A 25,499-nucleotide genomic window follows, 5' to 3' on the forward strand; every position below is an offset into this window, starting at 1 on the left:
CCCCGCTCCCCGCAGAGGCTCTTGGGTACCAGACGCTCCTCCGGTCACTTCAGGTCCACGGTGGTCTCAGAGCAGCAGGGACTGGGGGAAGGTCAAGTCCTTTGCAGCCAGAACCCGTGATTTTCCACATTTCTTTTTTTTTTTTTTTTTTTTTAATTATTTACTTGGAAGGGGGGAGAGAGAATCTCCCATCTGCTGGTTCACTCCCCGAATGCCCACACTGCTGGGGCTGGGCCAGGTGCAGGCCAGGCGCTGGGAGCTGTCTGGCTCTCCCACACGTGGCTGGCAGGGACCCAGGGACTTGAGCTATCACCTGGCAGCTCCCAGGGTGTGCGGCAGCAGGAAGGGGTCGCTAACAACCCAGCTGCTCCAAAATGGGACGTGGGCGTCCCAGGTGTGGTCCTAACAGCCGCGCCCAGCGCCACCCTGTTCCTATGTTTTCGGTCTCTTCTGCCCACTGCCTGGGAGGCCTGGGCTCCTGCACAGGGAGGCGAGAGGGAGGTGGCACTCACGCACCACCGTGGCTTCCTCTGGGCTCAGCAGACACCGAAAGCCGACTTCCTCCCGTGAGAGGCTTTGGGGTTCCCTGGGGACTCCCGGCAAGGCGGGCACTTGTCCCCTCTCGAGGGGCTGTGGCATTTCTCAGCACCCAGCCCTCTCTCCTGGCAGCCCTCGTGGCTCCCATGAGGCCCATGGTAAACGCTTCCGCGCCCTGCGTCCCCCAAGTCCCCAGGGGTGGGACGCGGGAGCCAAGGCAGTCACCGACCCCCGTTCTGGCTTCAGGGCGTTTTGTCTTCAGGGTTTCTTGTGCGTGGGACAGACACCAGCAGTCCCTGCCCTGCCTCCTTGCTCTGCGGGGACCTGGAGGTAGGACTTCCATGGCAGGGATGCGGGCAGGGGGGCGCCGCAGCACCCAGCAACTCTTGTAGAAAAGTTGTCCATCTGGTTGCCAAGCCCTCCCTCCCCGCCCGGCCGCCCTCCCCCCTGCAGGCCCCTCGGAGCTGCTCCAGAGCCTCCCATGGGAACACGGCCGCGGCTGGCACCCACTGTTCTGTTTTCTGCCTCAGCTCTGGCCTCTTTTGCCAGAACTGAAAGAGAGATCCCCCCATTTGTCCATTCAAGCAGCTGAGGCAGCACCCCGTTTCTCTCGCACAGATGTCCTCTTGGCATTCGCCCTGGCCTACCATGGCCAGGGAAGAGAAGGTTGGCAGGTGCAGTAGCTTTGGGCACTAGGCTACTGGGTGCTTGACGGGGGCTGTTGGTCACCTTGTGATCACAAGTGGCTGCTGCTGCTCCAGACGTCACGCCCACAGTCAAGTCAGGAAGACAGGGAAGAGGTATTGTTGGGAAAACTTTCACAGAGGGGCTTCCAGGGACATCACGTGCCGTCCTTTGGTAGAAGCAAGCCAAGCATGTGGCTTTCCCAGCCTCGGAGTGGAGGCGGCAGTGGGGGCGGGGCTTGGGGACGGTGACGAGGGAGTCAGGGGACAGCAGCATTGCCTCCTGGGCAGCCCTCCTTCCCTGTCCTCCTTAGCTCCACCTCAAGGGGCTCCTCCTGGTCCTCGGCTGGCCCCGTGCAGGTGGACACGTAAGCACTGCCCCTTTTACGATCACGCTTGGTGTCATTGAGCGAGACTCCCAACCTCAGCTTCAGAAAATTCGGAGGTTACGAGTGACCCGGCTGTCCCTGGGACGGACACCAGGTGTGCAGATGGCTGGGAGGGAGCTGGGCCTTTGTGATGCCGGCCGCACCCTGGAGGCAGCCTTGAGACCCGCCTGCGTTCAAGGCCGTCTCACTTCTCAGGCACTTGGTTCTGGGCAGACCTCGCAGGAGAGAACTGCTGTGTGGGCTGCAGGGAGTCGAATTTCTGGTCTAAAATTAGTTTTTGAGTCACGTTTCTCGTCCGAATCGAATGACTGCCAGAAAGTAGGCAGGACATCTCGGGCTGGGTCACGGCTGCTCCCCTGCCTCCTGCTCCCGCTGGCCCAAAACAGCTTCTGAGTCCCCAGCCTCACGGGTAGCAGGGGGACTAGGCGAGCTCCTGGTAGTCAGGTGTGGGAGGGGTCTCCCAGACTCCCCCAGGATGTACCGCAGGAGATGGCCCTCGTCCCCGGCTCGGGGCTTGCCAGCTGTGCTGATTCTCCCAGCACCGCCGGGGGTTGACCAGCTGACCCGTCCCCGCTCTGCAGGCAGGAGGATCCCAGGTAGGGGGGAGGGGATGCTCTGCGCATGCCCAGAGTTCCCGCCCACTCGCTCTGGGAAGTGGCTGCTCCTCCCCTGGGAGACCACGGGCTCCCTGCTGCTGCGCCCAGGGAAGGCTGCAGAGGACGGCCCCGTGCTTGGGCCCGCGGGGGAGGCCTGGATGGAGCTCCTGGCCCCTGGCTTCAGCCTGGCGCGGCGCTGGCTGTTGTGGCCGTTTGGGGGAGTGAGCCAGCGGATGGATGACCTCGCTTTCTGTCTCTTCTTCCCTCTCTCTCTAACTCTGCTTTTCAACTAAACCAATAAACAGCAACCAAGTCTGCTTGACTCTGTGTACGAGTAGACGCGAGTGGAACGAGGGGACAGAGAGGCCCGCGTGGAGCCCCTCGGGGAAGGTGGGTCCGTCTTGTCCCCGGGGGCTGCCCACTTCTTCCGTGTTCGCAGGGGACGCTGTGGCAGGCAAAGCGGAGCAGCAGCGAAATTCTGGCAGCCCCCTCCCCTCCCTGGGCTCCCTCCAGGCGCGGGGGGCTCCTGTGCTCGCTGCCCTGCGCACAGAGAGCGCGGCCGTCCCCGTCCCTGTCCCCTCCGATGCCTGGGAACGCTCAGAGCAAATACCACCTGCGCGCGCATGGAAAACCTCTGGCGCCCCTCCGCGCCTCTGTGCGCCAGCCCGTGGCTGCGGGGAGAGCCCGGGCCACCGCGGCCGCCTTGTTCTGGGCCGAGCACCTCGGGCCTGACCCCCTCAGTGAGCCTCTGTCCTGGTGCCATTTGGAGCAGCCCCTGCCCTCCTGAGACCGGCAGTGCCCAGGGGAGGGGCGAGGGGCAGGCAGGAGGGGAGGAGGGGCCTGCAGAGGTCACGGGGGGGGGGGGGGGGACCCAGTCCTTGAGGCCCTCAGCCCTGCTCACTCTACCACGAAGGCGTCTGCCCCAGGCCCTGTCCTGCTCCCACGCTCCTGAGGTGGTTTTGCCATCTGTCCCTCCATTTTCCAGCTTCCCTGCCTCGCTGCACCCCCCCCCCCGCCCCCTTTGCTTCTCCTTCCTCTCTCGCGTCCGCCTCCATCCCCAGAGCTGGATTCGTTGGGGTAGGCTCCTGGGACCCGGGCTGGCCCACGGGCCTCACTAGAGCAGGGGATGGTGCCATGAGACTTTGAGTGTCTGCCTCTCCCACCCCCACCCCCACTCTGTCCTTCAAAAAATATTTATTTATTTGAAAGGCAGAGTGGCAGACGCAGAGGGAAACACAGAAAAAGAATCTCCCATCCACTGGTTCATTCCCCAAATGGTTGCAACAGCCAGTTCCGGGTCGGGCCGAGGCCAGGAGCCTGGGACTCCATCCAGGTCTCCCATGTGGGGGGAGGAGCCCATCTTCCTCTGCCTTCCTGGGTGTGTTAGCAGGGAGCTGGATGAGAAGTGGAGCAGCCAGGACTTGAACCAGTGTCACTGCAGGATGCAGGTTACCCTGCTGCACCACGACGCCGGCCCCCACCCCTTCTCTTTCCTTCCACCCGCACTCCACAGTGTCTGGGGCCGTCTTGCCGCCCGCTGAGCCCAGTTAGAGCAGCCAAGGTCAAAGCTCCGCCTGCCTGCCCCTGTGTAGACACGGCCGTCACCATGACCTCTTGCAGGGAAGATGCGGCAGAGGGGGTGCAGCCTGCCCACATCGCCCTGGGAATGACAGCAGCTGGCGTTTTGAGGTCCGGCTGCACCCAGAAGATGCACACTTGGCTTTCGGACAATGCCGGGGCTGCCTGAGCATCACGGGAAGCCACGGGAACAAATGTTGCTGGGGACGCCAAGAGTTGCTTGGCTAAGTCCTGTGCTAGACCTCTCGCATTCTAGGACGCACGGACATACCCACGACGGCTGTTTTTCAAAATACAGTCATACTGGGGAATTTCAGGAGTCAAACCTTTAAAAATGTGCAAACTCTGGTTTCAGAATGAGCTTCTCAACTCGCGGCTTCTTTGCTCCCCTTGGGGTACGCGGCTTTGCAGACGGGGTGCAGGGCATGGCCCAACGTCCGTGCAGGCTGTCTTGGCACGGCACCCTGGGCTCTCTGATCTGAAAATGCTTTCCCTTTGAACAGGAACAGAGAGGGGACGCCAGGGTCACTCACAAGCACGCAGGAGACTTCCACACGCGAGAGACACTGGAGGAGCTCCGATTTGTTGGAGGAACACCTGGGAGCTTTCGGACGGTGACGCTGCCCTGAGCCCCAGCCCGCGGGGTCTCTGGGGTGCGGCTGGCGAGCACCCAGGGCGGCTGATCAAGGAACACAGGGTCCCAGGCTTCGGGGGAGGGGTGGAGGCCCCACTTCCTCCAGGTGTCCCTTAGGCGGATTTTCCAGTCAGGCTGTTGGCTGCAGGCGGCCGTCCCCTCTCCTGTGGCTTGGCCATCAGCTCTCTCTGGAAAGCCCAGGCGATGGCCGCCTGCCTGCCTGTGGCTGCCTCACTGCCGACAGCTGCGCAGAACAGCTCTGTTAGCCATCGGGGCCAGTGACAGCATTTCAGATGCATTTCTTCATAGTTCGCAGGAGCCACGCCCCCACGGGCAGACACCTGTGTCCTGAAGTCATAGAAGGAATGAGGCCCCTCCCCTGTGTCTGACCCGCGCAGGGGCCAGCGCTAAGCAGGCAGAGGCCAGCGCGGCTGAGCAATCAGCCTTGAGCCTGACAACTCAGTTCCTTAGAGCGCATCCCCCCATCCCTGGAGAAACGTTTGTCAGAGCGAGCAGGGCCTGGTGTGGAGTGGACGCTCAGGGCTGTGCAGCGAATATGCGGGCACTGCTCTGGGCACCAGGCTGTGCAGTGGAGAGAAGGGTCCCAAACCCTTGGGGAGCCGGAGAAGGAACAAGGCAAGCTGTGTGTTATGTCAGCTAGGGATAAAAGATGGGGCAAGCATACCTGGAAGGCTGACCCAGGAAGGCCCCACCGACAAGGGGCCTGTGGGTGAAGCCTGCGAGGGAGGGAGCCAGGTGGACGACCGAGGAGGGGTGGAGGGAATGGCACATGCCAAGGCCCTGGGGTGGATGTCTGGTGTGTGTGGTGGCCAGTGTGGCTGCAGCTGAGTGGGCAGGGAGCACAGGCCAAGAGGCTAGAGCAGATGGACACAAAGAACCCACTCTGGTTACACTTGCTGTGGTCTGGACATGTCCCTGAGTTCATGCGCCGGATGCTTGATCCCCAGTGGGAAGGTGCTGGGAGGCAGGGCCTGGAAGAGGAGCTTAGCGCCATTATTACAGGCATGGGTTCACGTAGGAGACCCAGAAGAAGCTCCTGGCTCCAGATTGGCCCAGCTCCGGCTGTTGCAGTTATTTGGGGAATGAACCAGCAGATGGAAGACCTTGTTCTGTGTCTCTCCCTCTCTGTCTGCCTCTCACATAAATAAATAAAAAAGACAGACAGAAAGGGTGAGTTTGGTCTTCTTTTGTCTGTTTCCCCTGTGCTTGCGCTTCGGCTTCTGCGATGGGATGACCCAGGAACAGGGATGGGATGACCCAGGAACAGGGATGGGATGACCCAGGAATAGGGCCCCTGGCAGAGGCAGGACCTCCGGCCTCCAGGATGGTGAGAGGTAGATTTCAGCTTATTGTAAATTACCTGGTATCAGGTATTCTGCACAAAGTAGACAAAGACAGAAGCCCCATTTTCAAAACCACCCAAGGGAAAGACTGCTGACGGGGCCGGTGCTGTGGCGCAGCGGGTTAACACCCTGGCCTGAAGCACCGGCATCCCATATGGGCACTGGTTCTAGTCCCGGCTGCTCCACTTCCAATCCAGCTCTCTGCTGTGGCCTGGGATAGCAGTAGAAGATGGCCCAAGTCCTTGGGCCCCTGAATCCACGTGGGAGAGCCGGAAGAAGCTCCTGGCTTCGGATTGGCGCAGCTCCGGCCATCGCGGCCAGTTGGGGAGTGAACCATCGGATGGAAAACCTCTCTCTCTGCCTCTCCTCTCTTGGTGTAACTCTGACTTTCAAATAAATAAATAAATCTTTAAAAAAAAAAGACTGCTGACGAAGGTTATACAGCGATGGCACCATGACAGCATTGGGTAAAACGGGCCCCAGTATGGATGGCTGAGAACCTGTGTTTGTGGGAGTCACAGGAGCAGGCAGGCGGGGCCCCTCGGGCCTGGGTCAGGTTGGTTGAGCTGAGATCTGTGCATGGCACGGTGGGCTCCTTGTACCCCGCGGGGGGGCACCCCTCAAGTGGGGAGACAGGGTCTGAGATCTGCACCCCTCCTGTAGATGAGTGACAGCGGGCGGAGTCTTCGCTCTTTCCCTGGGCCTGGGGCTGCACCTCCCCGCAGTGCTCTGTCCTTGTGCCTGTATCCCCTGACACGGCAGCCAAACCCTGCCCGTCCACGTGGAGGAAGATCCGCCTCTGCTTCCGGTTCCTAAACCACCTGCTGCTCCAGTTCCTTCCCCTCTGCCCAGCGGTGGCTTCAGGTTTCCAGAGGTAGAACCATCGCAGCCTATGACGCGCATCTGATTATTCGGGAATCTGAACTGAATCGCTATCCCGTAGCCTCCTGCCCTGCTCCCTCCCCGCCTCGACCCGCCGCAGCAGCTCAGGGCTCAGATGCACAGGACAGCGGCGTCTTGCCTCTTGCTGTGTCTGAGGTCATTGGTCACTGTCGTGGAGGGCCAGCTGGCCCTTCTGCCCTAGGCAGTTTCCCCAGAAACCTCTGTGGACCTGGGGAGCATCAGTATATAAATGCACTTCCTGGATGCTGGTGTGGTGGCGTCACAGGTAAAGCCACTACCTGCAGTGTCCCATCCCATATGGGTGCCGGTTTGAGTCCCGGCTGACCCACTTCCGATCCAGCTCTCTGCTGTGGCCTGGGAAAGCAGCGGAAGATGAAGATGGCCCAAGTCTTTGGGCCCCTGCACCTGCGTGGGAGACCCAAAAGAAGCTCCAGGCTCCTGGATCGGATCGGCCCAGCTTCAGCCGTTGTGGCCATTTGGGGAGTGAACCAGCGGATGGAAGACTTCTCTCTTTGCCTCTGCCTCTCTGTAACTCTTTCAAATAAATAAATAAATCTTAAAAAATTAAATAAAATAAACGCATGTCCTGAGCCCTGCAAGCACTGGTCTCTGTTCTCGCCAATGTGGGGAGCTGGCCGAGACGCTCTGGCTTGTGGGACAGGGTCACCTATGGAGGTGGCTTCTGGGGCGTCTGAGTCACTCTTCGGCCACACAAGTGGAGCCATCCTGGAACAAATAATTAAAAAAAAAACAAACCCAAACCCCAACCACCCTACCCTGTTTCCTGGCAGTTCTGAAGGTCTGGAGGGGGTGGCCCAGGAACGAGATGTTGCGACACCAAGGGGGCAGGTTGCAGAAGGAAGCGCCGTGCTCTGAGAAACTTGGACGTGACTTCCTCTCAAGGAGGCCGCCACCCAGCTAGGTCTGCTTCTGAGTGGGCAGTGAGAGGGGCCAGGCCAGCCTGAGCACGCTGAGGGGAGGCGGCCCTGGCCGTGGACACACGAGGTTTGGACTCCAGTGGGGACCGGTCACGGGCCAGCGGCTCTGAGTGTTCAGCTGGAACCCCAGCTGTGCTGGGAACTGACCTCATTTGTGAAGCAAACATTGAATCAGAGACCAGCAGGCCCAGCCCGCTGAGGGGGAGTAGCACAGACCTCTGTGCAGTCAGGGAGCTGCCGGCTGGGGCCGGCGAGCCAGTGAGTTCATTACCTTTGCCTGCCAGCCTCGTCAGGAGCCAGTTGCCTTGTTGCGGTCGACATTATTTGTATGAAAATGCTCTCCTTACATTTTGGTTTTTGGGCTCCAGATAATGCACTGGAAAGCAGCATAGACTAGCAACTGGAAGACAATATTGGGAATCCGCCGACTGGCGCCCGCTCCTGGCCCCGTCCGTAGCGCTCTGAGCGTGCCAGCGGTAACCGCACCGGGCCTCGGGGACTGTCGCTGGGAGGCGGCCGGTGCAGCCTGCTCCCGTGTTGTGACCCCATGTTGGCTGGAATCCTGGGTGCCGGTGCAGGGTCACCGGGTGCACTGGGATTGTTCCGAGGCTGTGCGCCCGCGCCGCGGCTGACCCACGCCCTGGATTTCCCTGTCGCGCCTCCCTCCTTCCTTTGTGCGTGGTTCACTCGGGATGAAAGTTTGTGATTCCACTGTAGTCGGGACCACTGATTGCAAAGAGGTTTAAAATCTGGGGGTAAGATCATTTCCAATTATCCCTCCTTTTCCTCGTTTACTTCTTCTTCTTCTTCTTTTAAAGATTTATTTATTTGAAAGGCAGAGCTACAGAGAGGCAGAGGCAGAGAGAGAGAGAGAGGTCTTCCATCCGCTGGTTCACTCCCCAGATGGCCGCAACGGCCAGAGCTGCGCCGATCTGAAGGCGGGAGCCAGGAGCCTCTCTGGTCTCCCACGCAGGTGCAGCGCCTGCTTTCTGAGGTGCTGGCTGCGGACTGTGTCAGGCAGTGCTGAGCTTTGTGCTGTGGCAGACGGGGTCATTCACTGCCCCAGTGCTGGGAGGTCAGCGTGCTGGCACCCAGTGTCTGCTGAGGGCCCCCCGCCGCATGCTCACGTGGCCAAAGGCAGCAAGGTGTGGGGGCTGGACGTGTTCCCTCACGCTCCTAAGCGCACCTGACGCCACTTGTGACCGACCAGCGCCCCCAAGGCCCGCCCCCCGCCCGCCATCTCCGTGGGGACTGAGTATAGCGACGCCGTCGTTGTTGATGGCTTGGAGGAGCACGAGCAGAGCGCGTGGGAAGCTCATGTGCACGCGACTGACGCGTTTACCAGGCGCACGTCAGCAGCTCCTCCCCAGGCATGGTGACAGGAAGTCAGGTGACAGGAAGCCAGGTGACAGGAAGTGAGGATTCACTCTGTCGGTTGACTCAGTTACCTCATTTCTTCTGTCTCCCTTTCTTCTAAAAAAAAAAAAAAATTTAATTTAGGGCCTGTGTTGTGGCCTGGCAGGTTAAGCCGCCATCTGCAATGCTGGCGTCTCATGTGGACCCTGGTTCAAGTCCTGGTTGCTCCACTTCTGGACCAGCTCCCTGCTACAGCTCTTGAGAAATGGGGGAAGGTGGCTCAAGTGCTTGGGCCCCTGTCACCCACAAGGGAGACCTGGATGAAGCTCCTGGCCTGGCTTTGGCCCGGCTCAGGCCTGTAGCCACTGTAGCCCTCTGGGGAGTGAACCAGCGGAAAACGGCAGTGCTCTCCTCCCTCTGTGTCCGCCCTCTCTCCCTGTGAGGGGCTGGCCCCTTCCTGAGACGAGGAACACAGGCAGAGCGCAGTGCCCACGAGCTGCGGGCTTCCGCTGGGTTCTTTGAGGAATCACAGAGCATCAGGGCCACCGGGCCTGTTTTTAAACATTTATGGGGGATGAACTGCAGGCTGAGGAGCTGGGTGTGGATCCTGGGCAAAGCGCTGGAGGATAAACCGTGATAATCCAGCAGAAAGAAAGGGTCAGCAGGCCTGGTGCTGTGGCGTAGTAGGCTAAGCCTCTACATGCAGTGCCAGCATCCCGTATGGGTGCTGGTTCGAGTCTCAGCTGCTCCTCTTCCCATCCAGCTCTCTGCTAGGGCCGGGATAGCAGTGGAGGATGGCCCAAGTGCTTGGTCCCCTGCACCCACGTGGGAGACCAGGAAGAAGCTCCTGACTCCTGGCTTTAGGTCGCTCAGCTCCGGCTGTTGTGGCCAGTTGGGGAGTGAACCAGTGGATTGCCTCTCCCTCTGTCTGTAACTCTACCTCTCAAATAAATAAATAAAAATATTTTTTAAAAATATTGAAAAATCTTGATTGGGTCATCATGAGGGCCAAGCTGCGTTCTCAAAGTGACGTCTTTGTGTTATGAGGGACGGGATCCCCGAATTGTGCTGTGAGGATCAAGAGCCCGGGCTGGGCCCCAAGAGCCCCCAGCTACACTTAGTTGTGTGTGTGACGAAGGTAGAGGTGCACAGAACAGCGGGATTGAGTGACAGGGACAGTGCACACCAGACGCAAGTGCGGGCAACTGCCCCACCCAGCCTGGGTTCACCTGTTTTGTAGGATAAAAGGGGGTGCTCGAGGCAGGGCCTGATTGCAGATCCAAGGGGGCAGGGCACAGGGTGGGGGGCAGGGCACAGGGTGGGGCTGCAGGGCACAGGGTGGGGCTGCAGGAAGGGGTCACGGCGTCTGGGGCCTGTGGAAAGTGCGGCTCAGTTGCACGCCGGGGATCGGGTGTGCTGAGCCGTGTTGAACCAGCACTGAAGGTGATTCGTGTGGGGCACATGCTCGGGCCTCCCTCCTGTCCCTCACTGCCCCCCTGCCTGGGCCGCAGCAGTGGAGATGTCTCCCTAGATTGGGGGAGGGGCACATGCACCTTAGTGCCAGGGCTTTGAGAGTAACCTGAGCGTTTCCCACGGATCCTTAAGGAGGAAACAGTGGCAGAGAGGCTGCCAGGGCTTGAAGGCACATCTCCATGAAAGGGGATACTGTTTGCTCAAGGGCATATGGCCAACTGGGGCTCGGATTGGAGTCCCTGCTCAGGCCCTGCGTCTGTCTGGGTGCTTGGGACTCCAGAGCTTGGCCGGGTGGGACTCTAACAGCAGTGGGAAGGTGCCTTCCCATGGCCTTCTCCAGTGGCATGCCAAGCTCTGTAGCACTCCATCAGCCCCAGGGATGAGGCCAAAGATAACTGCCTATCGACTGTGCAAACGACGCCAGGCCGGGGAGGAAGGCCAGTGTGTTGGGGCTGCAGAATCAGAATCCAAAATTATCTCAACAGGAAGGAATGGCTGGTTGCATCCAAGAAGATAAAACTTAACTGGAATGCATGTAAGGTCTTGCCTGTTGCTCCAAACCTTGATTGCAAAAGTATAGGATGTGTTTGGGAAATGGGTCCAATCTAACCCGTAATCAAAGAAATGCAAATTAAAGCAATCATGAGATAATCCTTCCCCCTATCAGATGGGCTGTGGTCAGGACAACGGCCCATGCTGGTGGCGGGTGTGGAGAAGCAGGCTCTCTCACAAACTGCTGTGGGCAAGCAAACAGAAGCACCTTCCGGAAGGTATCTGGAGGGTGATAAAAAGCCACCCTTTGTCACGCTGCTCCATTACAGAAATGCACCTGTAAGGAAAGGATTCGTGTGTTAGGATCCTCCTAAAAGCACTTCCAAGAAGAAGATAGACTTTGCGGGTGGGAAAGGGGGAAGCTTGCCCTTTTTCGTTTCAGCTGGGGAACAGAAATCCGCGACGTCCTCAGAAGGGCACCACACAGTGACCATCAACACAAGGACTGAGGCCATAAACAGAAGCATGAGGCTTCGTGAAGCTGAAGTCCAACCAGGGCGAGGGAGGGCGCCATCAGGCCTGAACAGACGCTCGGCACCAATTCCGCCCCGCAGAGGATGGGCTGGCTGCCTGCTAGTGCCGGGTGCCGTGTGGGGGGCCGTGGAGGGGCAGACACAGCCCTTTAGCTGTCGGGATGAGATGCCTGGCGTGATCGCTTCCAGCTCAAAGAGGCACCGCGCGTCTGGTGTATGGGCCCATGACAGGGTCAGGGTGGGCACGCAAGGGGAAGGCAGGTGGGAGTGCCCGGCGCCCCCTTCCAGGAATGAAACAGAAGCCTTCCCGCTGCCCAGCGCCGCCTGGTGCATTAGTGGTTCCCCGACGCTGAGCCTAATGGACGCTGTGGCTGAGCCCGGGAAGGTAATGACGGGCGAGAGCGCCTCCTCTCAGACCATCCCCCTGGGTTTGGGCTTCCCGAAGACAGACGGGGGTACGTGTTTCTCTGCTCTATCTCCGCCTTTTCTCTTTTGTATCAGTCTTATCAAAAACTGCACCCCCACCAGCAGCTACACCTGTCCCGGCAGCTGCAGGAGCACGCAGAACTGCTGGGTTCGCTCCTCCGCTGCTAAGCGCTTCCTGGCCTCTTTCCATTTGGTCCTCTCGTCGACCATGGAGGCGGCCATCGTGAATAGTACCCCTCCCCCCGGTAACCTCACGGGACCCCGTGTGACACGTGGTTCTCACCGTCACGCTAACTGTGGGGCGAGCGGTAGTCTCCCTCCATCCCATCTGTGGCTGGAGTCCTCTTGTCCTAAGACGACTCTTAGCACACCACTCCAAGGCCTTCTATGTGCTGCTCCTCCACCAAACCCCGGGGTAGCTCCTTGGAGACGCCCTGCTCTGAGCCCAAGCTGCGTGGGCCTTTCCTGTGCCTTGTCACAGCCCTTCTACCAGAGGGCTCCTACACCCCTGTCTGTCTCTCCTCCCCGTGTGTCCTTCGGGGCTTAACGAATGCTAGGAGCCGAGCTGTGCCCTACTCCTGCCCCCTGCCCCAGGTACGGCAGAAGGCGGCTGTACGGGGAGGCTGGGCCATCCGAGTGGCGGGCATTTGGCCGAGTGAGGAAGAGACTGCTTGCAACACGTCAGAGTGCCTATGCTCAAGTCCCGGCTCTGCCTCGGTTCCAGCTTCCTCGTACTGTGCACCCTGGGAGGCAGAGGGTGATGGTTCACAGAGCTGGGCCCCTGACACCCACGTGGGAGACCTGGATGGAGTTCCGAGTTCCTGACCTCAGCCCGGCCCAGGCCTGGCTGTTGCAGGCATTTGGGGACTGAGCCAGCAGATGGAAGATCTCGCTGTCTCTCTTTAAAATAAATAATTAAAAAAAAAATTAAGACAAGGGAGAGGCACCAGGGGTGTGCACACATGGAGGAAAGACCAGTGAGGACACCATGAGCAGGTGGCCATTCTGTAAGTGGACAGCAAAGCTGCCCACACCTTGGTGTTGGTCTTCCAGCCTCCAGACTGGAGGGCGCTACGGCTCTGCTGTCCCAGTCTGTGTGCCTTCTTCCTGGCAGAGCAGGAAGCCACGCCCCCACCTGGCTCCTTCCACGCTATCCGCATTTCCTTCATCACGCATGTCACACCTGCGGGACAATCACTTGTCTGGGTGACCACATGGCTGCTGTCTGCCAGTGTAGACCCCCGGGCAGCAAGGACACAGCACATTCAGGTTGTCCGGTGTCGCCTCCAGCGACGAGCCTAGTGCCTGGTGGCCACACAGGGAGGTGTTTAATCTTGGTGAATGAAAATATGAGGTATTATTTTGCCCACACTGAAAATGAGGAAATCGGGGCAGGCATTTAGCCCACCAGGAAAGACGCTCACGTCCCACGCTGGCGTACCTGGCTGATACCTAGCTCCCGCTCCTGATTCCAGCTTCCCACTAATGCAGGCTCTGGCTCAAGCGGTTGGATTCCTGCCACTACTGGGGAGACCTGGGTTGAGTTCCTGGCTCCTGGCTTCAGCCCCCTGGGTACTATGGGCACCTGGGGAGTGGACCAGTGGATGGTAGCTCTATGTATTTCTGTTGGTCTGCCTCTCAAACAAATAAACTTTAAAAGTACTAAATAGGGGGCCCACACTGTGGCACAGTGGGTTAACGCCCTGGCTTGCAGTGCTGGCATCCCATATGGTTCAAGACCCAGCTGCTCCACTTCCGATGCAGCTCTTTGCTGTGGCCTGGGAAAGCAGTAGAAGATGGCCCAAGTCCTTGGGCCCTGCACCCATGTGGGAGACCCGGAAGAAACTCCTGGCTCCTGGCTTCGGATTGGCACAGCTCCGGCCATTGTGACCATCTAGGAAGTGAACCATCGGATGGATGGAAGACCTCTCTCTCTCCCTGCCTCTTCTCTCTCTCTAACTCTGACTTTCAAATAAAATCTTTTTAAAAAAGTACTAAACAGCAACAACAACGGGGAAACTGAGGCTCAGTTTAAATAAACTTTTTTAAAAATGATTTATTTATTTAAAAGGCAGCTACAAAGAGAGGCAGAGGTCTTCCATCTGCTGGGTCACTTCCCAAATGACTCCAACGGCCAGGGCTGGGTCAGGCCAAAACCAGGAGCCAGAAGCTTCCTAGACCACCCATGTGGGTGCAGGGGCCCAAGCACCTGGGCCATCTTTCACTGCTTGCCCAGGTGTACTAGCAGGGAGCTGGAGGGAAGTGGGGCAGCAGGGAATCGAACCGGTGCCCACGCAGGATACCAGTGCTGCAGGCGAGGACTAACCGGCTACACCACAGCGCCAGCTCCTAAAGGAACCATCTGATACTGGGTCAAGAAGTCGCTCAAATAGATTTCTGGGCTCTGCGCCTGGCCCCGGAGGATGCGGGAACCGCCCACTTGGGCGGCACGAGCGCGGCCCCCCACAGCCTCCCGCGCCCCTTCCACGCCTCTCCGACGTCAGCTGACCAGGACTCCTCCAATCCCGTCTCGCGGGGCGGAACTCGGCGCGCCGTCTCCACAGCAACACCTGTGCCGTCCGCGCTCCCGGCGTCCGGACCGCTGGCGGCGCTCTAGGATGACGTCACGAGACGGCGGCGCTTGCGTGACGTATCAGCCCCGTCTCCCTAACGGGGACTGCGTGAATTCTCAGGTACTAAGGGGAGCACGACCTGGGACGGTGCGCGTGTGCAGCGCTAAAGCTGCAGCCGCGAGCGAGCACGTCCGTCTCCGGCAGCTGGGTTTGGGGGGCCCGGCTCCTGCCTGGATCCTTCGTTCCCTGCCCCTTGCCCTGTAGGCGCCGCCGCTTTCCAAGCTGGTGCCCCTGACCCGGGCGCGCTGGGGCGATCAGGTTGTCCTCAGGGTGAGCGAAGCGTCCGAGGACCCGGCCTTCGCTGGCGTGGTGGTTCCTGCTTGTAGCCGGGACCCCCGCAGCGGACTCGCTAAGTAAACGGACTCCGGAAACACGAAGTTTTGTTTTTTTTTTTTTTTTTTTTTTTTTTTGTCACTGCCCTGCACTTGGGATTCCTGTGCTCAGTTCCTCATTGCCTCACTGAGGACCCCCGCTGTGGGGTGCACAGCCCCCGCCGGCACGATAGCGCATCCCACCCACCCACTCACCCATCCACCCGTGCATCCACCCATCTGTCCACCCACCCGTCCATCCATCCACCCACCCATCCGTCCACCCACCCGTCCATCCATCCACCCACCCGTCCGTCCACCCACCCGTCCGTCCACCCACCCATCCACCCACCCACCCGTCCGTCCACCCACCCATCCACCCACCCATCCGTCCATCCACCCACCCATCCATGCAGGCAGCACTGCTGGGGACGGGCAGGTCACGCCCGATCCTGGGGAGAATGAAATGATTCTAGCGTGAGGCTGCGATGCAGGCAGATAGACATCGTTAGGTGGGTCTGAGCCCTCCCACGGGTGATCTTCCCCGCGCTGTCAGGGCTCTGACTTCCAGAAACACTGTGCTGATGAAGTCCTGGGCGGAAGTTCGCAAGTTGCTCGCCCGGACACCCTCGGCCCAGCGACAGGGCAGTACAAGGCCGGGGGGGGGGGGGGGGGGGCGGCTAGCTGCAGAAGCCCCAGTCTGGGGGCACGCTGGGCTCTCAGTGCTCTGCTGAGCCGCCTGCCTGTGGCCTGCCGGGCGTATTCTGTTTAGTAATTACTGCTGCTCCCTGTCTCTCATGTCTGGAGTTCTTTCCCTGTGCAAAGACAAGGACCTCCAGCACCAAGGCTGAGAATTTGAAGGTGAACCCGGGCCCTGCCCCTTCCTTGATGTGTGATTTTAGGTGCGTTAGGAACACTCTCTGCCGCCAGTTTCGTGATTGGTAAAACATGGGCGTGGTGGTGCCTGCCTCCCAAGGTGAGAGAGCGCTACAGCTTCTTGCTCCGGCCTGGGGAGCCCTTTCTTTCTGCTTCCTTATGTTTCTTCCTTTTAGAAGAATGAAAAAAAAAAAAAAAAAAAAAGAAAGAAAAGAAAAGAAAAGGGTCTGTCTCCACCCTCCCACAGGGTGCCCCCAGCAGTGGGAAGACAGCTCCCGACAGCACACAGGCTCACGGTCTGTGCCATCTCCTCCAAGTGTTGTAAAAACAGCTTTCTCCCAGACGCTGCCTTGGTGGGCCTGTGTGCCGAGGCCAAGTGGTGTTTACGCGGGGCCCTCCCGCCGCACCCCCAGACCCATCTACATCCCGAGGGAAGAGCAGTGCCTGTCCTGAGCTTGCCCTGGGCCGGGAGCCGGGTCAGGCCCCGGTGGCTGTCTGAGGAGGGCCCTGCGCCGGGCGTCGGGGCCGGTGTCTGGCGTCCTTGTCACCACAGCTCTGTGGTTTGTAGCCCTGTCTGCGTCTGAGTCGCAGCTCCCAGCCGTGCACGCGGGCGACGCTCTCAGCCAGACCAGCACAGCTCTCGGCGGAAGCAGAGACCAGATGTTCTGGGTTTCCTGTCGGTGCTTGCACAGCTGTGGGGTCTGTGGTTGTGGTTTGTCCGTCTCGGCCTCATGTGAGAGACGGAGACGGGCTGACGGGAAGCCTCTCCGCCTGCCCCCCCCCCCCCCGGCCTGACTGATCCCTTCCACGGGAACCTCGCAGTCACAAGTTTCCTTAAATCCCCACGCTGGAGGCTCCCAGGGAGCGGCTGCATCCCCTCATGCCGAGGCCATGGCCGGTGCTCGGGACCTGGGGACCAGGGAAGCCCCTCCAGATCTGCTGAGCCGAGTGAAGCCAAGGCCAGGCGGGCACAGGCTCCAGCCACGCCAGCCGCTCAACACATGAAGGAATGGAAGAGGAAGGGGGAACTGCACGGGGTGGGGGCGGGCGTCCCTTCTCATCCGCCACTGTGGATTTGGACAGACAAGGGCTTAGAACAGTACCGTGCTATCAGCTGTGGGCAGTTTAACCTCTGGGCCTGGTGGCCCCGTCTGTGAAAGGGGGACAGGAACACCTACCTCACCAGGTCGCGAAGTCCTTGTGTGCCACCCTGCGTGGATTTGCCCTTGGTGACCACTCCGTGGATGCTGGGTTTCCCTTTCTCCTTGCAGCAGTTTGTTTAAGGAGACGTCCTGAAAAGCAGGATGAAACAGAACCACCCAGACCTTGGTCCCGGGATAGCTGCCGGGGGGGGGGGGGGCAGCGGCGCAGGAGGACCAGGGCTGGTGGGTGGGCTGGGGAGGGAGGGGGCCCAGCGTCCCAGGAGCTGTAAGCTCTGGAGGGGAACGGCCAGTGTCCTCTGGGTGTGGAGCTGGGTCAGTGCCCCAAGTGTAGAGGGGACATGGACAGTGCTCTCCCGCCCCTCAGCTTGGGGATGACCTGAGTGGTTCTAGCGGCTTTAGTCTGCACGTGGACCTGGGCAGCAGGCAGCTCCGTCTTGCAGCTCTACCCCAAGTCCCTTCTGGCGCCCCGCTCGCTACAACATGCGGAGCCATTAGGGTCGCTGCATTTGCAGTCCAACTGGCCGAGTTCCAGTGCCGACTGTGACACTTAGCCCTGCTCCTTCGTCTCTCTGGGCCTCTCTTCATTTGTAAAATAACAGGCACACTGGTAGGCAGCTGTGCAGGTTAAGTGAGTCAACATATGTAAAGTCCTTAGGACAGCAGCTGGCACAAGGGAGAGGATCAACAAACGTTAACCGTTCCACGCACGGGTGACTGACTCGTGACAGCCTGCCCATGGGTGGGTTCTGTTATTAGCTCCATTGTACAGGTGAGAAAACAGGCACAGGCCAAGTGGCGTCTGCAGAGCCGCACAGGCAGTAAGTAGCAAGGCTAGGCTATTTTGCCTCCTTCTGGTGCGTGAGGTCTTTACCTGCCCAGCTGCGTCTCCCTCCTGGGACCCTCCACCACCTGCGCCGGAGGCGTGGCCTCTTCCTGCAGTCCAGGGTCTCATCGCCTGCGCCCTCCAGCTATTTGCCTTTCAGATCGAGGAGGTCCTGACTCTCCACGGTGCTTGCTTGCAGGGTGCCTTCTGTATGCGTTGCTGTTGCTCTTGGCAAGTGAACTTGTCAGGTGGCCTGGAGGGTTCCTGGAGTACCTGGATTTTATTTTTTAAAGATTTCTTTCTTTATTTGAAAGGCAGATTCACAGAGAAGCAGAGGCAGAGAGAGAATGAGCTGTTTGCTGGTTCACTCCCCAAATGGCCACAATGGCAGAGCTGTGCCGATCCAAAGTCAGGAGCCAGGAGCTTCTTCCCGGCCTCCCATGTGGGTGCAGAGGCCCAAGGACTTGGGCCGTCTTCTGCTGCCATCCCAGGCCATAGCAGGGAGTTGGATCAGAAGTGGAGCAGCCAGGATTCGAACCAGCATCCATATGGGATGCTGGGACTACAGGTAATGGCTTTACCTGCTATGCCACAGCGCCAGCCCCAAAGTACCTGTATTTTAACCCAAAGCAGTGACTGTTGTGGAAGAATTTGAGGCATGCAACAGGTGGTTGGCAGGAAGTTTGTTTTTTTTTTTTTTAAAGATTTTATTTATTTATTCGAGAGGTAGAGTTACAGACAGTGAGAGGGAGAGACAAGAGAGAAAGGTCTTCCTTCTATTGGTTCACTCCCCAAATGGCCGCAACGGAGCTGATCTGAAGCCAAGAGCCAGGAGGAGCTTCTTCTGGGTCTCCCACATGGTTACAGAGGCCCAAGGACTTGGGCCATCTTCTACTGCTTTCCCAGGCCACAGCAGAGAGCTGGATTGGAAGAGGAGCAGCCGGGACTAGAACCGGCGCCCATATGGGATGCTGGTGTTGCAGGCGGATTAACCTACTGTGCCATGGTGCCGGCCCCAGGAAAGTTTTTTTTTTTTTTTTAAGGTTTATTTATTTTCATCTAGGAAGAAAGAAGGAGAGTGAGAGCAATATTTTCCATGAGCTGGTTCTCTTCCCAAATGCCCACCCCAGCAGCGAAAGCCAGGAGTCTAGAACTTCATCTGCATCTCCCACGTGGGTGGCAGGGGTCCATGCGCTGAGCCTTCCTCTGTGGCCTTCTCAGGATGCATTAGCAAGAAGCTGGATGGGAAGTGGAGTAGACGGGACTTGAACCTGTGCTCTGATAAGGAATGTGGGTCCTAAGCCGCCTCTCCTGCTCTCATTGTTAGGAACCAAGCCCAGGGACCCTCATGAAGATCCCTTGTGCTGTGAAATGCCGGGGAGTATCAGAGAGGTCCACGTGTATGCTCGCGCTCAACCACGTGCTATATAAGAAGGCATAGACAGGCCCAGGCGCCAGCCGCAGAAATTCCTGACATCTTCGAGGCCCTCAGATGGACGCTCATGAGCACTCTTGGGGCGAAGGCTGCTGTCTCACGCGTGCTAGTGAGCAACATGGCAAAGTAGCCCAGAGCACCCTGGAAGCTGTGCTGGTCGTGGCGTGCCAGGCACCGCTCTGCAACAGCCCTGGCGGCGGTGGTGGACAATGAAGTTTGCCTCTTGTTCGTGGGCCACATCCCAGCAGGTGGGCGGGCTGTCCCGCTCCCCAGCCAGCCAGAGGTCCTGCCCTGCACCCCAAGGTGCTCAGCTGCCCTCTCTGGCACAGCAGGCTTTGGCTTGATGATGTGGGTCTCCCCTGCCCCTTTCTCATTCCTGCTTCCTCCTTAAAACCCAGGAAAGACTGTGGCTGCCTCACACAGCCAGCAGCCGCCCAGAGGAGCCCCAGGACAGGCGACCGACACAGCCAAGAAGACCCAAGGTCAGGCTGAGCACAGCGCGGCCAAGTGCGACCCAGACATCTCTGGAAGTGGAGAGCGCTGGGCTGGGGCAGTGTTCTTTCTGGGGTGCAAAGCTTGGGAGTTTGCCACGAGACACCGCTCCTTCGCAGAGCGTTGGCGGATCAGTGGCTCGCACCTGCTTCACCTGAAAGCAAGCCACAGCCGCCATTGCTGGGCCCCTGGGGAGCTCTGTGCTAACAGAGCTGAGCAAGCTGAAAGGCATGGGTGTAGGTGGCTGGAGTGGCTCTGCAGAGAGCAGCTGGCTCAGGAAGTCCTTGACTTTTCTGCACAATGTGGCTGGCGGCTGGCGGGGGTAGGAGGAGAGAGGCGGACACAGCCTGGGCCTTGCTTCTGGAGGAGTCCATGTTGGCTGGACTGCCCCTGCAGTGGGATCAGCCTTGGCCAGGTCAGTGTCAGGGGTGGAGGGCACGTGGAGGATGCTTTTCTGGGATCCATGCAGGCAGCGTTGTGCTCAGCAGGACGCGTTCCCTGTCATTCCTGTCTGACCTGCCTCCACTCGTTTTGGTGGCAAAACATCTTTTCCTTATTTCACTGGTTTAGGTGGGGTTGGCTGAGCGTAAGCCCAAGTGTTTCAAGACTTATTTATTCATTTGAAAGGCAGAGTTATACCGAGAGGGCTGGAGAGAGAGAGAGAGAGAGAGAGAGAGAGAGAGAGAGAGGTCTTTTTCATCTGCTCCTTCACTCCCCAAATGGCTGCAATGGCTGAGCTGGGCCCGGTCGAAGCCAGGAGCTCAGAACTCCATCTGCGTCTCCTACGTGGGTGCAGGGGCCCAAGCACTTGTGTTATCCTCTGCTGCCTTCCCAGGCTCATTAGCAGGGAGCTGGATCAGAAATGGAGCAGCCAGGACTTGAAGTGGTGCGCAGATGAGATGCCAGCATTGCAGGCCGTGGCTTAAGCTGCTGCGCACAAGGCAGGCCCATGTGCCTACATGTTTTAAGCTCTGGGCATGGCATGTGCAGCCTTGTTGGTCGCTTTGCTGGTTACCATGGTGTGCACTCTCCTACCCTGGCATCACTGCGCTGGAGTCAAGAGGAGATGAGCTCTCCCAGTTCTGTCACACGGGTTGATTCTAGGGTTGTGTGAACACACAGTCCAGCAAGCCCATGAGAGTCTGCAGGCTGCTGGAAGCCTGGAGCATTGGCTCAGAGATTGGGGGTTGGCTGGGGAATGCCAGCAGCCATTGTGCCAACGGCAGGGAGAGCATTTGTGTGACAGAAGGGGAGAAAGGGCGCCCTGGGACTCCCCACGTGAGCCTTGAGTCCAGCCACACCTGTAACTGATCGACTCCTGGACTTCCCAGTTTCTGAAATCAGTACTTCCTCTTCATTGTCTGGGCAGTGTGAGCAGAGCTCCTGGCACCTTCTAATAAAAATGCCACAAATAAAACAAACAGATCAGCCGTGGGGAAGCCGGCAGGGTGGTGGCTTCACAGGCAGACATCCGGCGAAACTCTCTGGGTTGGATGCTACGTGCGTGCAGCTTCTGGTTAAATAAATTATCTCTCCATTAAGTTGCTAAAAATATTTCAAAAATAGATCTGGGAGGTGATGGGTTGCAGATGGCCTTTTCCATAGCTGGCCCGTCAGGCGAAGGCTCAGGTAGGAAAGCAAAGTGAAAACAGAAGGAATTTGGCCAGTGCCTGCCCCACCTGCAAGGTACTGCTTATCCTTGCAGCCTTCCCACCTGGGGCTCCTCGGAGAGAAGCAGATGCAGGGTGGGCACCCCCCCCCCCGGAAGTGCGAGAAGCAGCACCCTCCCAGGCAGACATTGGGTGTTGTCCCCTCACCAGCCCTGCACCCAGCCAGAGTCGCCACTGCTGTCCTGCCAATGCCCGCCCACAGTGGCCTCCCTGGAGGAGGTGGACCCACTCTGACTTTGTATCCCGGGGGCCTGGAGAGAGGGTGGGCTCCAGGTTGCAGAGAAGGGAAAATCTATCTTGGCCAGAAGCCACTGGTCCCCATTACCATGGCCTAGGGCTCGGAGCTCCCCTCCCCAGCATGGCCTAGGGGCAACACCTCGCTCCAGACGGAGGCAGGAGGTAATGCTGACAACAGCAGCTTCTGCTACCGCTTTCCCACGAGACCAGCGTGCCCGCCTCTGCCTGGCCCACACGCTGAGCTCAGTTCTCACCACTGTGTCGATGAGGAAGCCAAGGCTCAGGGGGGCCAAGCAAGCTGCCTAGCATCACACAGCGGGGCCTCCAAAGCTGGCTTCCCTGCTTGTAGGGGGCAGAGCGAGCTGCACTTCTCTGTCTCACCCAGGGGCACTGAATGCATGGCCATCCAGGGAGCCAGCCCAGGGGAGCGTGCTCAGCAAGGGGAGGTTTACACGCCTGCTGCGGCACGGGAGGGCTCTGACGCCAGGTCAGAGCCGGGTATTCCCAACTGGGGCAAGCCCCCTCTGCCCCGCCCCCGCCCCAGCCCTGGGGAGATGGGGAGACAGCTGCCGTGGGCCAGGTCAGCCAGGGATCCGCTCACGGCGCTGCAGGAGTGGCCAGACAGTGCTGTCCATGGTGGTGGCACTACTGTCAGTGTGGCCAGAACAGCTCCGCAGTCAGGAAGGGCAGGGCCATCAAGGGTGTCTGGCCCTCTTGCAGGGTGGACACTGTCACACTCTGGCCTCCGGAAGCTACCATGGGAGTCACCTCCAGTGTGCCGAGTGACTCCCCTCAAGCGAGGACCTTCCTTGGCTGCATTCCAGGGCCCTTGGCTTGGTGTCCCGGGGTGACGGGCAGGTTGGGGGAGGGGATACCATGCTGAGGGGGAGGGCTGTGTGGGCACTTGAGCCAGAGCGGACCAGGAGGAGGGGTGGCTGTGAGGTTGGGAGGGGTCTGGGGTCTGCCAAGGCCGGAGGGAGCAGAGAGGCTGGGGCAGTGGGCCTGCGGGAGCAGGAGGGGCGGTGGGGCTGGGAGTGTGAGGTGGAAGCCAGCAGCCCGGGGCTGGGGACAGAGGGAGGGGAGCCCGGGGCTGGGTTCAGAGGGAGGGGAGGCAGAGGAAAAGCCCCGGGTGGTGGCTGCAGCCCAGTGGCACAGTCACCAACCGCTCAGAGCTGCCTTCAGTGGCGGATCACAGCTGGTTCCCGCTGGCGGTGGGCTGAGGGGTCCCAGGAAGCCGAGTGCCTGGGTGCGTCTGTGACTGGCAGGAGGCTGAGCAGGGCCTGTAGTGGCTGTGGGCACAGAGGGGCAGAGTTATCGGGGCCCCTGAGGCTGTCCAGGTGGCAGTGGTGGGGTGACAGCGCTCTCTGCAGGGAGCTTTCTCAGGAACCGGGATTGCATTACCGGTGACCCGAGGCTTTGTTTAGTCTGGAGCCCGGCGTTTACAGTCCGTGGCTGGCGGAGACTTAGCAGGCGTTGGCGATGACATCATGTGACTTGCCAGCTCTCCCGGGGTGCAGGCGCTGCTCCTCTACAGATGGGGAATTGGAGGCCCAGAGTCCGGTCTCACGGGAGAAGTGGTGGCACTGGGATTTGAATCCGGATCTTTCCTCTTAGCTGGGTCCCCAGCAGCGGCCACCCAAGGGCTCCCCCCCTGAGGCTGGGCAGTGGCTCCCTCTCCAGCAGGCCTGGGGGTTCTGCCCCCAGCAGCCGGCCACCCTCCTTTCCACCTGCAGCACCCCTGCAGTGTCTGGCTGTCCTGGTCCCTCGGTGCCCACGCACCCTTCCTGGGCCAGGACTGGATGCTGTTGTTGCCATAGAAACAATGGGCACCAGGCCGGGAGGGAGAGTGGTGGGAGAAACGCTGAGGCACCCTGGGGGCTTGGCAGGGCAGGGGGATGCTGGAAGAGGGCAGCTGAAGGCACTGGGAATGCCCTGAGATGGCGGAAGACGTGGGGGAGGGGGCTTGGCCTTCTACCCCGGGGATGTCTGGGCTATGAGTTAAACCTGTGCCCACCTGGAGCGGCCTTGACCCCCACCCCCTGGCTTCTTCTGGATGAGCCCTGATGACCTGCCCAGGACCCCGTGTCCCCTGCCCAGGGATGCCCTGCCCATCCCTGAAGATGCACCTGTGCCCCCACCTCCTCCCAGAAGCCTCCCCCCACCCCCCGCTGTGGCATAAGGGCTTCGGCCCCCACACTCCGAGCTGCTCGTCTGTGCAGATTTTAGCTCCCACCTGTACCGGGCTGTCTTTTTCTTCACCCTCCTGTCTAATGTGGCCAGGGCTCGGCTGCTGGTGGTGACAGCTGTGGGCCTCGTGGGCGAGCAGGTGCATGGGACATCAGAGGCAGGAGGGATCCCAATCCCTGTCCCCAGCAAAGCCTCACTCCATTTGGCACAATTAAAGATGGGCATTTTGGACTTAGACTAACTTGGGTTCAAGTTCATTGTCTTGCTAAGTGTGTGGCAAGCTCTTATCCTGTATTCCCACATCTGGAAATTCGAGAATTTGAAGATAATAATCTCAAAAAAGAATTTTTCTCATAAAGATGTTCATAATAAAAAACCCCTTTCTAAAACACATATTCATAGCAGTGTTATTGGTCGCGGAGAATTGGAAAGCACCCTGCAGTGGGAGAATGACTCAATGAATCACGGTGTTATCTGCCGGATCAATACTCAGTGGATATTTTAAAAGGTGGCTTTGGTGACTTTGTGGTAACATAGGACGTTTTGCAATGATGAAAATACGGCGTGAACTCGGCAGTGTTAAAGAAAACAACACCCGACACCCCGGCCTGCACAGGAGCCGGCACAGGCGAGCGCTCACGGCGAGCGGGATGAGCGACGTCTCATTTCTCCTTTCCACTTGAACAAGCGCGAATCCCTGACATCAAGATTGATTCTACTTGAAAAAATCTTTTTTCTTCCCTTGAAAGGCGTGTTTGTTTCTTGTAAATACTATGAATAGAAGGAGACAATGAGCCTGCTCCGATTTTTATGTCATTTTCTTCCAGTCCTTTCTCCACGCATATTTCCACATCTATAAATAGTCATCTGACAAGGGCTAGGCTGGGAGGTCTCAGTCCCTGGGAGTCCCCTGCAGCTCTGGGAAAGGTGAGGCCCTGGCGCGGTTTCCCAGGGTGAGAGGCGCTCCCTGCCCTGGAGCTCTGGCCGGGGTGAGCCCACACCTCAGCACACCTGGGGACTGCCCCCACCCCAGCCTGCAGGCCCCGTCCTGCCTCCTCCAAGGCCATCCCGGGACGGCTAAGCCAGCAGTTTGCAGACTAACCCTGAACTGAAGGGAGACTTTCCCTTCAAGTGGTTTTGGCTGTCGTTAGCCACCGTGGGGGACTTTCCATCTGGTTCCGTGGTTGGCCAATCAACAGCAGATTGGGCCTGGGAGCTCTGGTGGGGGCCGGCCCCGCCCGGCTCAGGTGGGGACCCTCTCCCCAAGCTGTTGACTCACCCACCCCTGCAGGCCCTGCCCCCTCACCCTTCCCAGGCCCTTTGCTCTGCCTAGGAAATGCCATGAACTCAGGTGGGTCCCCGGCGGTGGCCACAGCTGTCCCTGACTCAGGACACCCCTGCCCACACACCCGCCCCCGGCTCCCGGTGCCCCCCCCCCCCAGCTGCTTTCTGATAACCACAGCTGTGCTCCTTCTAGGTCAGAGGGGAACCAGGAGCCACCGGCTTCTGCCCAGAGCCCGTTTTCCTGTTTCCACTCAGGAGGCACAGCTGGTCAGGCCCGCCAGGCCTCCTGTGAGGGTGGGGCAGGGGCAGGCGCAGGGCAGAAGAGGGAGCAGGGGGCCCTGCCCCAGGCAATGCCGTCTGGGCAGTGCCAGCCCATCGCCGGGCACACAGACCCCGCCCCAAGCTCGGGTTTACCTCTGTGATCCCGGAAGAGTTACTTCGGCTCCCTTCTCTAAAAGCCTGAAGTCCACCCAAAGGCGTCAGCTG

The 25,499-nt window shown here is 59.4% G+C and overlaps 1 long non-coding RNA gene across 1 annotated transcript; it reads left to right on the top strand.

Moving 5' to 3' along the window:
* Positions 1 to 1,933: 1,933 nt before the first annotated feature.
* Positions 1,934 to 6,202, top strand: LOC149125845 (uncharacterized). The gene is made up of 2 exons (XR_016236783.1): positions 1,934 to 2,205; positions 4,287 to 6,202. It is a non-coding gene; the product is annotated as an uncharacterized LOC149125845 (long non-coding RNA).
* The last annotated feature ends 19,297 nt before the right edge of the window (positions 6,203 to 25,499 follow it).

Source organism: Oryctolagus cuniculus, chromosome 7 (assembly GCF_051225735.1).
Source record: "Oryctolagus cuniculus isolate XC-2025 breed Fujian yellow rabbit chromosome 7, ASM5122573v1, whole genome shotgun sequence".
NCBI lineage: Eukaryota > Metazoa > Chordata > Mammalia > Lagomorpha > Leporidae > Oryctolagus > Oryctolagus cuniculus.